We start from the raw sequence: 15,072 nt of genomic DNA, 5'->3' as shown, positions 1-15,072 counted from the left end.
GGGCTGACTCCTACCCAATGACGATGAGGACACCACTTAGTGCTTCCTTATGCATAGGCCAAGTGCTTGATACACAGCAGATCCTTTCACCCACATAACAGCCCTGTGTGGAAGGTACTGTTCCTTTCTGCATTTTCCAGATATGGAAGCTGAGGCCCAGAGAGGTTGTTTAACAGCCCAGGGTCACTCAGCTAGGAATAAATGGAGTCAGGATTCGAATCCAGACTTTCCAACTTACAGCGTGGCTGTGGGTCAGAGAGCTTCCTTGATGGCAGCTGGCTTCGGCTTCTTGCTCTGTTCCTCCCCAAGTTCCCCAAAAGGCCCTTGCTGTCTCCTGGCTTCTAAGTTTCTGCACAAGTACATCCTTGGGCTGAAACAGCCACTCCTGTATCCTCTCATGGGTATTCACAAGGCACACTAGCATGTTAAAGTTACTTCACCTGGCTAACTCCCACTTGTTCTCAGAACCTGGCTTAGAGACTGCCTCCTCCAGGAAGCTCTCCCTGAGTACCACCACCTCCAAAGTCCAGGCGGGGTACCCCTACTGGCACTCCCATGGCATCGGGCCTCCTCCTAGCAGGTTGTTGCCCACTGCTGTTGCCGCAGGCGTGCTGCTTGTCCGTCTCCCTCAGTGCAAGCTTCTCAAGGGTAGGGTCTGCTCCTGTGTTTGGGGAATGAGTGTCTGGTTAACTCTTGTCTTTTGATGCAGTGTCTGGGATGATCCACCCTTTGTTTCTGGTTAGCGATGTGGCCGGGTTGCTGGGGCTCCATCCCTCCTCCCTTCCTTGTGCCTCAATTTCCTATCTGGAATTTCAGGAGACTCACAGTTCCCCCTTGTAGCATTGTCATGAGGCTTTAAAGAGTGGATACAGGTAGAGCCTGTAGAACAGCCCTGGCCATGTGTGAGCTGCCGTTACTGTGCTGGGTGCTTTTTATGCCAAGGAGGGGTGGGGAGGCTCGGCCCGGGCTGACCTACTTCTCCTCAGGCATTGCTCTCGTGGTGAATGACTCAGCATTTTGAAATCTGACTTCTTTCTTTAGGAGCCAGATCATTCTATTGCCATACCAAAGATATTTGGCAAGGTTAAATGCCAACTATGTATATGGGGGGTGGTGGGGGGTGGCTGGAGAGGGGAACGGGGACACATGCGGTCCCTGGAATTCAGTGCAACACAGGACTGGAAGTCACACTCTTGCTGCAGATCTGTAGAGCACCAGCTTGCAGCCCCATGAACCTAAAGTGGCCCTGAGATGATCCCACAGGGAGGCAAATTTATCTTCCATATGGGGAGCTCCAAACTCCCTGAACATGGGGCCTTTTCCTCTGTTACCACTGGGCTTGCTCTTGCAGGATTTTCCCAGCTCCACTCTGCAGAGGCAAACCCCACCAGAGGCTCTGAGAAGAGGCTTCTGTGGTTACATAATTTAGGACAAAATAAAAAATCAAAACTAAAAAAACAAAAAAATAAAAGTAGGACAACCATTCCTGTATCCGCTCATGGGTATTCACAAGGCACGCTAGCATGTTAAAGGCCCTGAGAAGCCATGCAAGAAACTGTTCAACTGTTCCCTGATTACTTGACCACTGTATTAGCCTGTTCTTGAATTGCTACAAATACATACCTGAGACTAGGTCATTTATAAGAAAAGAGTTTTTTTTTTTTGAGAAGGAATCTCACTGTGTCTCTCAGGCTGGAGTGTAGTGGTGTGATCTCAGCTAACTGCAACCTCCGCCTCCTGGGTTCAAGTGAGTCTTGTGCCTCAGCCTCTCGAGTAGCTGGGATTACAGGTGTGTACCACCTTGCCCGGCTAATTTTAGTATTTTTAGTAGAGACGATGTTTTGCCATGTTGGCCAGGCTGGTCTTGAACTCCTGACCTCAGGTGATCCACCCACCTCAGCCTCCCAAAGTGCTGGGATATCAAGCGTGAGCCACCGCACCCCGCCAAGAAAAGAGGTTTAATTGGCTCATGATTCTGCAGGCATGTATAGGAAGTGTGGCGGCACCTGCTTCTGGGAGGGCCTCAGGGAGCTTTTACTCATGGCGAAAGACAAAATGGGAGCAGGCATCTTACGTGGCGGGAGCACGAGCAAGAGAGAGAGAGGGGAGGTCATGCACCCCTTTAAACAATCAGATCGTGTAAGAACTCACCATCATGAGAACTGCACTGAGGGGATGGTGCTAAACCATTCATGAGAAATCCACTCCCGTAATCCAGTCACCTCCCACCAGGCCCCACCTCCAACACTGGGGATTATAATTTGACATGAGATTTGGGCGGGGACATACATCCAAATCATGTCGACCACAGAACCCCTTTTCACATATTTTTCCAGGTCAACCATCAACAACCGCCAACATCCTGCAGTTCCAGAACACACTTTGGGAAACCCCCCACAAAAGTGGCTGGCACGTGGTTTCCATTCAAATGGTTAAATCTACCTTTTGAAACCTGAAAAGAAATCAGTGAAAATCTGTCTTAGTGTCCTAGAGCTAATATCAACCAAGTACTCCAAACAGGGTGGCTTAAAACAGCAGAACTTGATTGTCTCACAGTTCCAAGGGCTACAAGTCCAAAATCAAGGTGTCTGCAGGGCTGTGCCCCCTCTGAACCCTGCAGGGGAGGATCCTTCCTGCTCTTTCAGCTTCTGGCAGCTGTGGGCAGTCCTGAGTGTTCCTTGGTGTGTGGAGGCATCACACAATCTCTGCCTCTGTCTTCACCGGGCTGTCTTGTCTCTGTGTGTCTGTCTTTGTGTGTCTTCTCCTCTTCTTATAAAGACACCAGTCATATTGAATTAGGGGCCCACCCTACTCCAGTGTGACCTCGTCTTAACCTCATTCCATCTGCAACGTCCTTATTTTCAAATAAGATCATATTTCAAGGTAGTGGAGGTTAAGACATATCTTTTTGGGAGACATAATTTGAACCATAACAAAAACCCATCCGTAGCAGGTGGCTCTGGGTTGGGAGTTACTGTAACCATCCCAGGGGCTTTCTCTACTTCCCAAGACCTGGCAGCGATGCCACTGTGTCCAGTGGGTGTCTACTGCATGCTGGCTGCGTCACAGACACCATCTGATGGAACCTTACTGCAGTCCTGAGCACTGAGGTCTATCATTCTCCCAGGTTAAATGGCCCAGCAAGCCAGGGGTGAGCTGGGGTTTAACCCCAGGGTCTGTGTGCCTGCACCATCCTGGTTTTTATGCTCTGTGCTGTGCGGCTTCAGGTGGGTATGAGCAGTCAGGCTTCAGAGGAAGCCACCATGCTGCTGTCAAATGCCTTTTCCACTGACACCTGGAGGGGCCACCCTGGAACTGGAGTTTCCAGGTGGGGTGGGGCCTGAGCTGCTGGAACAGGGAGTCCATATGAACAGTGTGCGCCCATGTCCACAGGGCATGGTCCCAAGTGACTGTCACAGGAGATCCAGGGTGTTGATGGGAAGGCAGAGCACAGGCCTGGGAATTGGGGAGGGGAACCAGAGGGACTCCCCAGAGACTAGAGAACCAAGCAGGAAACCAGGAGCCCGGGGTCCTTGATACGGTCCACAGACGTCACAGCAGCTGTTGGTCCCTGGCCATCTCACCTGTGCACTCACCTTTCCATTGTACGCAGGTGAGTCCTTCTTGGAAGCACCTGCTGCTCTGTTGGGCATGTGCTCTGAGACATTAACAGATGAACAATGACTCCAGGAGAAGCCCTCAACCCAGGATGGATGAAATTTGGTGTATAACCCCCCACCCCCACCACGTGCTCTTACCCCCAGGTTTCTTCCCTTCAGGAGGGTAACTGAGGAGTGGTCTGTGCCATCTCCTGGAGGTCCCCAGCAGGCTTGGGCCCCCCTTGCCGGGCGATAACCTGCTCCTTGCCCCAGCTGTGCTTCCTGGGAGTAGCTCCCAAATAAACTCCTGGCACTCACAGCCTTATCTTGGGGTCAGACCCCAGGAGGCTGGCTGGAGCCTGTTCCTCCCTCCTGCTTCAGGCAGAGTTGGTCCCAGGACCTGGGGAAGAAAGGAGTGGGAACTGGTGAAGGAGGAGAGACTCACAGTTTGCCACCAGGGAAGGCTCAACATTGGAGGTTGTGAGCAACAGAAACTCAACTGGAGTTTTGGTTTAAACCAAAAAGGGAAATACCGGCTTATGCAATGGAAAAGTTCTGATGAGGGCACCAGCTTGAGGCACAGCTGAATCCTAGGGGCTCAAGCAAAGTCACTGCTTTCCTTGTGGCTGGCTTCACTCTCAGGCAGAGGGGTTGTTCTCCACCTGCTGCCCCCTACCCCAGCCCCAGGTTTATTTTCCACCTGCTTAACAACCCCAACAGAGAGACTATGCCTCTTTTTCCGGTAATTTTAGCACAAGTTCCAGTCCTCACTCTCAAAGTCCTGAGTAAAGGACCCATCTCTGAACCAATCCCAAAGGCCAGGCTGCAGAGGTAGTGGGCTGACTGGCCACGTGAGGTCCTGGAACTGCCCACCATGTGGGATGGGATCAGCTCCCAAGAACTGAACCCTGGAGTCTGAGAAGCGGGCATTGTCTCTTCCTGAAAGATTGGCTTTGTCGCCTGTGGAAGAGGGCATGGGAGGTGAAAGCAGCTGATGAGGATGGGCAGGTTGGATTGGCAAATGCCAAAGGAGCATAGGACAATCGAGATAGGAAGGCACAAGCCACAGGCAGAGGGGAGGAAAAGGTGCAGAGGGCTTTCTTGTGGAGCCCAGGCTGTCAGATGCCCGCCCTGATGCTCTGTTATGAGAAGGCAAGGCGTTTTTAAAAATTAAGGGGGAAAAAAGGGTTTGCTTTGTTTTGGGGTTTGTTTTACAACTTTTAATTTTGAAATAATTTTAGATTTACCCAAGAGTTTCAAAGATTATGCAGAGAGTTCCTATTCACCTCCACCCAGTCTCATGTTACCGTCTTACATAGCACGCTGCATTTATCAAAACTCAGAAATGATCATTGGTATATCATTACTATTAACTGACTACAGACTTGATGCAGATTTCTCTAGTTTTCACCACTAATGTCCATTTCTGTTCCAGGAGCTAATCTTCTAGTCTAGGATCCCACATTGCTTTTAGTTGTCATGTCTCCTTAGCTTCTTTCCTTCCTTCCTTTCTTTCTTTCTTTCTTTCTTTCTTTCTTTCTTTCTTTTCTTTCTTTTCTTTCTTTTCTTTCTTTTCTTTCTTTTCTTTCTTTCTTTTCTTTCTTTCTTTCTTTTCTTTCTTTATGCTGGGAGTGCAGTGGTGCCATCTTGGCTCACTGCAGCCTCAACCTGCTGGCCTCAAGCAATTCTTCCATCTCAGCCTCCCAGAGTGTTGGGATTACAGGTGTGAGCCACAACATCTGGCCCTTGTTTCTTAGTTTCCTCTGGTCTGTGATAGTTTCTCCATCTTTCCTTGCCTTTCATTACCTGGATACTTCTGAAGAGGAGCAGTCAGGTGTTGAATAGAATGTTTCTTAATTTGAGTTGACCTAATGTTTTCTTTTTCCTTTTTTTTTGAGACGGCTTTGTCGCCAGGCTGGAGTGCAGTGGCATGATCTTGGCTCACTGCAACCTCTGCCTCCCGGGTTCAAGCAATTCTCCTGCCTCAGCCTCCTGAGTAGTTGGGACTACAGGTGCACGCCACCACACCCAGCTAATTTTTGTATTTTTAGTAGAGATGGGGTTTCACCATGTTGTCCAGGATGGTCTCGATCTCTCGACCTCATGATCCACCTGCCTCGGCCTCCCAAAGTGCTAGGATTACAGGCGTGAGCCACCGCGCCTGGCTGATGTTTTCTGATATGTAGACTGAGGATTGGATTTGGGGAAGAAGCTCTCAGAGGGAAAGTGTCTTTAGCGCATCGTATCACAGGGTACAAGATATCAACATGCCTCATCACTAGTGATGTTAACCAGGGGCTCACCTGGTTCAGGGGCGCCTGCCAGGTTTCTCTGTGTTTTTCTCTGTCCATACTGTATTTGGAATGCTGGGAGGTGGATGAGTTTTGTCCTCCCTAGGAAGGGAGCAGCCAACATTCTCTCTCTCCTCCCCGGTTCTTGCTCTTCTCAGAAAGAGGGCTCCACTTACATCTGCCGCCAGATGTTGGAGCAGACACTAGCCTTGTGTTCCCTGTCACTTTCCAGGAAGGCTGGCTGTGGCTTCTTGGCAATGAGGGACTCTGAATCTCAGCTCTATCCTCCCATGATGGGGAGAATGGGCTGCACTGTCTGCCCTTTAACGGAACTGGTGTGTTTCAAGTGCAGCTGGTTGGGGCTTGAGCTGTGCACATCTGGCTACTAATTGGAAAACCTGACCCAAAGCCAGATGTGCTCTCACCCCAACTTCCTAGCAAAAGTTTGTGTTTTCTCAGGGATGAAGAGGATTTGCTCAAGGAGCTGGGAATAATGGAGTTACCTAGGAGGGCAACTGGTGGCCTCTCACTTGCTGGGAGGAGATGGATGTCTCTATTAAACAAAGGGATGGTGTGGGCGGGGGTACTTCAGGTGACCCCAGTGGAGGGCTCACAGTTAAGGGACAGGGATCAGGGCCCATGACACTAGCCCTGGCCCACCTTGGAAGCCATTTGTGACAGCCTGTTTGTCAGGTCATCCGTTGACCTGTGGCTGCTCTGGAAGTGACACAATTTGCAGATTTAGATCTTGTTTGCAGTTAAGTTCCAAGGATAAGCAATTGTCAGAGTGAGTAAGACTCTGTGCTTTTAGAAGAAGCACAGCCTGTTACAATAACTGTGGTTGATGACCCTGAAAAATTGGAGGTTTGTGCAATTCAAACCTCTGATGGAATTCAGTCACTTTAGTTCATATCGGCATCAAAGGACAGGCTGAGAAGAGAACACTGGATTTGGGTTTGGGGTCAGCTCAGGTAAGTTCAGGCCTTGGCTGTACCCTTTATTAGTCTAGTGTGACCTCAAGCAAGCCACGTGACCTTCTGAACTTCATGTCTCCTCTGAGAAATGGGGATAACAATAACGCAGCCACATAGCCCTGCAGCTCAAGGGCCATTTGGCTTTGAGGTAGGATATTAAAAAAAAATTATGCATGAAGGATATTTTCTGTTTTGTGGAAGGAAGAGAAACAAGGCTTCTTTTGAGGTGTGCCTGGGGCAGAGATGCACACTGGGGAGGGATTATGCTGTCTGTCTCCCCCAGCCCTTGGATGGAACAACTGGTTTTGAGCCCTTCTAGAAGCAGGAAACAGAAGTAGCAGCTTTGGTGAAACACTGTGAGATTTAGGGCTTAGGCATCTGCTTGGGGGGAACCATGTGTGACCCCGACTGAGAGGGCCCCTATGCCACTGGAGCCTGGATACAGAGGGGCCAAGAGAGCAAGGGCTGGCTGGCACCTGGCAGGTTCTGTGCGCTGGGCACATTGAGAGACAACGTCTTGAGCACTATCACGTGGGGCGGGTGAAGCCTGTCACCCAAGTGGCTTGTGGGCTGCAGTGAGGAGGCCAGAGTGGAGAAAGGTGACAGATTGTGCCTAAGCCCATGGGAGACACAAGAATGTCTGGGAGCACCCAGGACAGAGGCTCAAGGCGAGGCTGAGACCCTGAGGGTGGTGTCTGGACATTGAGACCATCCCCACCTTCAGGGCAGCCAAGGACACTTGGGCCAGTCTATGACCTGCCCTGTTAGGCTGGGGGTCAAGTGACAGCATCTGTGACAAAGCATTCTGACCTCTCAAAGGTACCATGACAAACTCCAGTGCACCCCACTCAGCCACCTCTTCATGACTCCAAGCCTCAGTTTTCCCATGTGTAAAATGACCTCCTTCACCCAGGGTTGTTATGAGAATCAAATGGTAAATATTATTTCTTCGTAGAGATGAAATGACATGTGCAAAGTAACACAGCTAAGAGCATTGGTGGCGGCTCCCGACTGACCTTGTCCTATTCAGGGTTGCATTCCTGCAGAGCCAGTGCTCAGTAAATGTGGTTGAAGGCATAAGCAAATGCTCTTTTCCATCATTCCATATTATCTCATTAGTGCTCAAAAGTACCAGTTGGCGAAGTCCTGATATGAACACACTCTCATGGAAATAGAAGACAGAACTTGAACTCTGAGCAATGAGTGGCTAATGGTCATTGGGGGCTGGCCCTGCCTGCTCTTGGGTATTGCTTCCTTCCATCTTTGCAATGATCCTGTGAAGTGGGACCTATTAGTCTCATTCCCATAGTGTAGACAAGGGACCTGGGTCTTGGAGGGGCTAGGTAATTTGCCCATAAGGAGGCTAGAGGAAAAGCTAGGATTTGAACCAGGTCATTTACTTCAGAGCCCAAACTCTCCAACCCTTCATTTTGTGGTTGCTAAGAGCGGGCCCAGTTAACCTGTGGGTGGACCACGCTTAGCCCCCACCTCTGGTTAACCAACCAGGACCCCCACTGCACCACACTGCTAATGAGCAGTTTCCAGGAGGTAGCTGCCAGGCTACACCAGGCCCTAGGCTTCCTCCAGGAATTGCATTAGGGGATTAAGAAGCAGAAATTGTTTCAGACTAGCTATTGGAGCCAACGATTATTATTTTTTGTACAATGGGTAAAATTTTCCTCTCCTTCTTTGCTCCCCTGCTAAAAGACTCAATTGAATAAGAAAAACAGCAGCATGTGTTATTTGAAAACTGTTTAGTGCAATTACTGCTGCAGATTTTACTGAATTTGAAAATGATAGATGGCAAATCTTAATTTCCCAAGCTCTCCATCCCGGCAAGCAGTTTGTTAAAGACTAGCAGTGCGGCTAATCGCTGGTGCATAATACCCACGGATACACGTTTTTCCTTTTTATATAACACATTATGCTAATCACCCTGTATTCCATTTTTCAATAAAAGGTCAGCAGAGCACTGTTTGTTCAGAATGTGCAATTTAAACTTCATGTCTGTCATTAGAGATAATCTAGGTTTGCTGTATCAAGTGGGGTTGTCATAGAAACCAGACCCGCAAGCTCTGTTTACGGCCTTTGGAGAATAAACACTTTGCATTTATTTCTCTGGAAAGGGGGAAAAAAACCCCCCAAAATCATCGCACAATTAAGTAAGGTTTGAAAACAAAGCAGTCATAGCCCAGAAGAGAGAGCTGTATCATTCATCAAAAATCAATAACTGTCACACAGTTGGTATACGGGGCATTCAAGCAGGTGACTGACGGAAGTGATCAAATATTTCCCCTGGGAAAAACAAGTAAGGGAGAGAGGATGTGTTATTATGCCGAGTGAAGAATTAATTTAAGGATGCTAATGGGCTTTATCTAAGCCATTATACCCTTGAAAAGTGTTTTGTGTAAATTGCATTGAGCACCTGATCAGGCTTTTTATGCCATGTGTTTGGACATTCATCTGTGAGCCCCATATAGCCCAGATGATTCCCATGTTATGGTTTCTGTCATCTTGCTTCTGTCATCGATGAGGACTTTCCCTGGAAGCAGCTCAGGGGTCCTGGACTTCAGCATTTAAGATCCTGCCTGAGTAGCATGACCAAATTTGTCAAATGCAAAATACAGGATACCCGATTAAATTTGAATATTTTTGAGTGTAAGTAGGTGCCAAATTTTACATGGGATATACTTATACTGAAGTTAGCCATTGATTATCTGGAATTCTGATGTGCCTGAGCCCCGTATTTACTCTGCCGCACCGTACCTGAAGGGTCTGAGGAGATGGGAGGTAATTCTCTAACCTCTCCTGCCAGCCTCTGGCTTGTGCTTCCTTTAATAGGGGACTGAAGTGTGTGCACAGGGTGTGTGTGCCTGACTAATCCTTTTAAGTCACAGTGTAACTGTGGCTCTAGTTTGCTGAAAGCACCCACAAAATCAAATTCAAAAAAGTTGCTCACTTGGAAATGGCCAAACACCCACTTGGCATGGCCACTGCATGGGGGAAAGCTTTTGTTTCTGTTTTTTTTTTTTTTCCCCCCACTGAAAGAGGGTTTGGACCTCCTTCTAGGGAAAGAACTCCCCATCCCCAGTTCTTTTGGGCAGTGGGCCAGAGGAAAGGCCTGAGGCTTATCTGTGTGGTGTGATGTTCAATCCAGAGCCAAAAAGGTGGGGTTCTGTGAACTTTGACCCTGGCTGAGGGCAACCTTACTGTTGTAATCTCTACTGCAACACAACTCACAGATATCTGGTAATTGGCAGAAAATGCATTCATTAGACAACTTTATTGGATTCAGGTTGATGGAGCTAGGTAAGTACTGAGACACACATTCAATTCAACATGTGGGAATTTAGCATTCGGGGCCGTGGATCAAGTGTCTTGGGGTACCCAAAGGATGGTCAGTCCTCAAGGATGGCTTTGCCAGTTGGGAGAGTTGTGCACAGATGTCGTCTTAAAACCAGCAGACAGAGCCAAGGGCCGAGCAGAGGCAGAGACAAAATGCCATGGGAATGGAAAGAAAGAAGAGATGAATTTCATCTTGGGAGTCTGAGATGTCTTCTTGGAAGAGGGGGATTCTCAGCTGACCTTTGAGGTATCTGTGAATTTAATCAGATTAGTTAACATTAGAAAAGCTGCCTGGAGGCTGAGATGTTGGCCTGTCTGGAGTTGGACTTAGCAGAAGCTTCCTTTCAGTTAAAATCAGAAAATCAGAGAAGTAGGGAAGTTCAACCCCATCCTGAGCAAGAAAGCAGAATGATTAAGAACGGACTCTGGGCCTGGCATGGTAGGTCATGCCTGTAATCCCAGCACTTTGGGAGGCTGAGGCGGGCAGATCACCTGAGGTCAGGAATTCCAGACCAGCCTGGCCAACATGGCAAAAATCCGTCTCTACTAAAAATACAAAAATTAGCTGGGCATGGTGGCACATGCCTGTAATTCCAGTTACTTGGGAGGCTGAGACAGGAGAATCACTTGAACCTGGGAGGCGGAGGTTGCAGTGAGCCGAGATCGCGCCGCTGCACTCCAGCCTGGGTGACAGAGAGACTCTGTCTCAAAAAAAAAAAAAAAAAAAAAAAAAAAGAATGGGCTCTGGAGTTGAGGAGGCCTGGACTTGCATTACAGCTGAGTGGCCCTGGGGAGCCATGCCGCCTCTTTGTGCCTCAGTTTCCTCCCCTGTATAATGTGGATGTTGGTTGTATTTTGCCTCATAAGGTGGTTGTGAGAATTACAGAGATAATGTAATTAATTTCTTAATCCAGTACGTGGCATGCCCTAAGAGCTTGAAAAGTTGTGTCCTCATTATTTCTCTATTGCTTTAAATCCCTCAGATTCTGATCCTGCCTCCAAGCCTTTATCCGATGTGAGCTCGATGCCAGGAGTTCCTCTTCTTGCCAGCTGCCACCTCTGTCACTCCTGCCTTCTCTGCCTTGGCTTGTCTGCACCCCTGGAGCCTCTGCCCCACCCCTGAGCTGATCCTGGCAGGGGGCTGCGAGTCCTTGGACTTGCCTTCAGGTCTTAGCTCTTGTCACTGCTCCAGATCCAGGTCCTAGATTCCGGCATGGACTACAGTGACCCGTTGCACAGCCTTGCCCTGTGCCCTGGTCCCTGTTCTTTGGCTGCTGGTTTGGCTCTGTGTTCTCTGCTAACCCCTTGTCTTCTCTCTCTTTGGGACTGGAGTCCTTCATTAAGGAAGGATTAGAGCTGGATTTGCAAAGGGAGGGAGGGAGAAGGCCTTCCAGGTGGGAGGAGCAGTTGAGCAAAGGTAACGAGATACAAAAGCGAGTGGCAGGTTTGGGAAATGACAAGTAGTTAGAAAGAGGGAATCCAAGATGCTTATGGAGGGAGATCCAGGGATAAGGCAGAGAGGCAGATAAGAGAGAAGGATGGAGTGCAGTGGTGTGATCTCGGCTTACTGCCTCCCGGGTTTAAGTGATTCTCCTGCCTCAGCCCCCCGAGCGGCTGGGATTATAGGCGCCCACCACCACGCCCAGCTAATTTTTGTATTTTTAGTAAAGATGGGGTTTCACCATGTTGGCCAGGCTGGTCTTGAACTCCTGACCTTAGGTGATCCACCTGCCTTGGCCTTCCAAAGTGCTGGGATTACAGGTGTCAGCTACTGTGCCCAGCCTCATACAGTTCTTGTGAGGTTGTCAATCATGGTGACCCACACTCCTGGGACCCAGCATGTTCAACCAAACCTTGTGATCCTCTTATTCAGGGTCTGGGCATGGGGTGCACGCAGAGCTAGTCGGCGCTCCCTGAGATTGCTATGGAGACAAGGAGAGAAATTTTCTTTCCAATGACTTCACTAAATGTATCAGTTATTTACTGCCACAATAATGCTGTGTAATGAGCAACCGCAAAACCTCAGTGACATACAACAATGAACATTTATTTAGCTCCCAAGTCTGTGTGGCTTGGTGGGGCTTGGCTGGGCTCACTCACATGGCTGAACATTGGCTGCATGTCTGCTGATCTGCACTGGCTGTGGCTGGTTTGGCTGGAATAGCTCAGTGCAGCCCCACGTGCACCATCCTCATTGGGCTAGCCCAGCATGTCCTGATGGAGCAAGTGGAAATGCACAAGTGCTTTTTCTTTTCTTTCTTGCTTTTTTTTTTTTTTTTGAGACAAAGTCTCTCTCTGTCACCCAGGCTGGAGTGCAGTGGCGTGATCTCGGCTCACTGCAAGCTGCGCCTCCCGGGTCCACGCCATTCTCCTGCCTCAGCCTCCCGAGTAGCTGGGACCACAGGCGCCCGCAACCACGCCTGGCTAATTTTTTGTATTTTTAGTAGAGACGGGGTTTCACCGTGTTAGCCACGATGGTCTCGATCTCCTGACCTCGTGATCCGCCCGCCTTGGCCTCCCAAAGTATTGGGATTACAGGCGTGAGCCACCGCACCCGGCCCACACAAGTGCTTTTTCAAGGCTCTCTTGCTAACATCCCATTGGCCAAAGAAAGTGACATGACCAAACTCAGACTCAAGGAATGAGGAAATAGACTCCATGTCCTCAGTAAGAGGAACTGCAAAGTCACATAGATAAGGCATGACTTTAGGAGGGTTGAAAGATTGGGAAGATGAAGGCAATTTACTCTGTCACACTACACTGAGCTAGGAGGATGTGATTCAAGGGCAGCTGCTGACCATTTTGCCTCCCACAGGGAGAGAACATACCAGAGAATGAAACCAGGTAAAAAGACCATGAGCCAAGTAGTGGGGAACAAGCCAGAGACCTGATCCAGCTTTACCTGCAGTCTCATTCCCCTTGGGCTTCTATGAATTAGTGAGTTCCCTTTTTGATTCAGCTTGGTGAATTGGGTTCTTGCCATTTGCAATGGAAAGAAGCCTATCATTGCTCTGATTGCCAGGCAAAGACGTTTGGATGCTAAAAATGCTTGAGGAGAGAACCAATATAATCTAACTCCCTGTTTGAGGAATATAATTGGGGGTAGGGTGAAAATTATGAAACCGTTGTAGTAATTCAAACACAAGAGTGATGAGACCCGAATTAGGAGGGGCAGGGCAGTGAAAGCAGAGGGAAGTTGACACAGGTAATGCTTTGCAGAGAGAGAATTAATGGGATTTGCTGGCTGGGTGTGAGGTGTAATGAGAGAGTGTGAAATAAAATAGAAGTGGGCTTTCTCACCTGGAAGATGGGGTGGAAGTTTCGGTGGTTTGCTGGTGAACTGGCTTTCCCCAAAAACGAAGCTCCTGATTGTAGTGTTTGCCAATTTTTGTGGCATCAATATTGCCACTATGGCAGGTTTCAAGGGATCAACAGTTTAGCAACCAGCAGGGAAAATTCCTGAATATTTTATAGTCGACTCTTGGGAGCCAGCACAACCCGCTCCAGCACACCAGTGGTCCAAAGTGGTGGCGATTTCACACAATAAAGAATGCAGCTGGATTTTGGATACCTTAAGTTGGAGTTGCCTGCAGGTCCTGCAAATGAAGATGTCCAGAGGATGTGGAAATATGGCTCTGGGACTCAGGAGAGATTCAGTCTATGTAGAGTTGTTGGGGAAGCAGCAGCATCATTTTTGGAGAAAATGATGATGAGATAATGATGACATGGCATGAGTGTCCTTTGACTCTAACCGGGGTGAGGATGGCTGGCAGGCCTAATCTGCCTCACAGGTTGATTTTGCTGGCTCAAGTGGTATTACTAAAAATTAAAGTTCATTGCTCTATTACTTTCCTGGGGTTGTTGTAACAAATTGCCATAAGCCAGATGGCTCGAAACAACAGAAATGTATTCTCTCATAGTTCTGGAGGCCAGACATCCAAGAATCTGAAAGGAAGGTGTGGATTCCTTCTGATTCTAGCAGGGTTGGTTCCTTCTGGAGGCTCCAAGAGACCACCCCATGCCTCTCTCCTGACTTGTGGTGGCTGCTGGCATCCTCGGGGTCCTTGGCTTGTGCATGCATTGATTTCATCTCGATCCTTACCTTAATTAGTTTAGCAAAGACTCTATTTCCAAATAAGGTCACTTCCGGAGTTTCCAAGTGGACATGAATTTTTGGAGGACACTGTTCAACCCACTACAGTTGCTGGTGGTTACAACTTGATGGATTTCACAAAAAATAGAGATTCCTAACTTCTCTTGAACAACGCATCTGGCCCATGGGCCTGCAATCATCTGGGGTGGAAAGGCAGCTGCCCCCTTTCCCTGGGTACTTTGCTCAGTTCTTCACCTGCCCAGCCCCTGCCTTAGTTCAGGTGGAGCCAAGTCCCGGGGCCTCTGAGAGGCTGGAATCCTCCTCCTGCTCTTTCATCTTCCCGATGTCTCCTTAGCAACGGACATTTATTTATTCTGTGCACAAGCCACTGTTTAACAGTATTTATTTCCAGAGTCAGAGATATTTGATTCCAATTAGGGACACCAAACTGAAACCCATGCACCGTCAAAGATGCAGGTCAGGCAATAGTTGAGAGCCCTGTGACAGCGGAGAGGGAGGGAGAGCGCAGGCCCCTGGAGGGAAGCCGTGCGAGCCATGCAACCACTGCCCTGATCCCTGTGTGCTCTTGGATTAGTAACTCAGTCTTAGCTGATCTGAGTTTCCCTCCTGTGCAATGGGTATAATAACAATTCCTTTCAGGACTGTGAGAGCTTGAAATACTACGTGTAAAGTGGCTAGCACGGTCCTGGCATGTGGTAGAGATTTAATAAGTGTGTGGTGCACAAATGAGTGAGCTAGTGATTGGAACT

At 48.7% G+C, this 15,072-nt stretch overlaps 1 long non-coding RNA gene and 1 pseudogene across 1 annotated transcript in view; both read left to right on the top strand.

Annotated features, from left to right (window-relative positions):
* The window catches only part of LOC134762083 (uncharacterized), a 250,069-nt gene that overhangs the window by 69,530 nt on the left and 165,467 nt on the right, over positions 1-15,072 (top strand). The gene's annotated exons all lie outside the window — the stretch shown is intronic.
* LOC134762020 (L-lactate dehydrogenase A chain-like) overlaps positions 1-15,072 on the top strand; it is a 31,336-nt pseudogene that overhangs the window by 2,329 nt on the left and 13,935 nt on the right.

This window comes from Pongo abelii, chromosome 8 (assembly GCF_028885655.2).
Source record: "Pongo abelii isolate AG06213 chromosome 8, NHGRI_mPonAbe1-v2.0_pri, whole genome shotgun sequence".
NCBI classification, from domain to species: Eukaryota; Metazoa; Chordata; class Mammalia; order Primates; family Hominidae; genus Pongo; species Pongo abelii.
The sequence above is the reverse complement of the archived record's forward strand: the minus strand, read 5'-3'. Positions and strand labels throughout refer to the sequence as shown.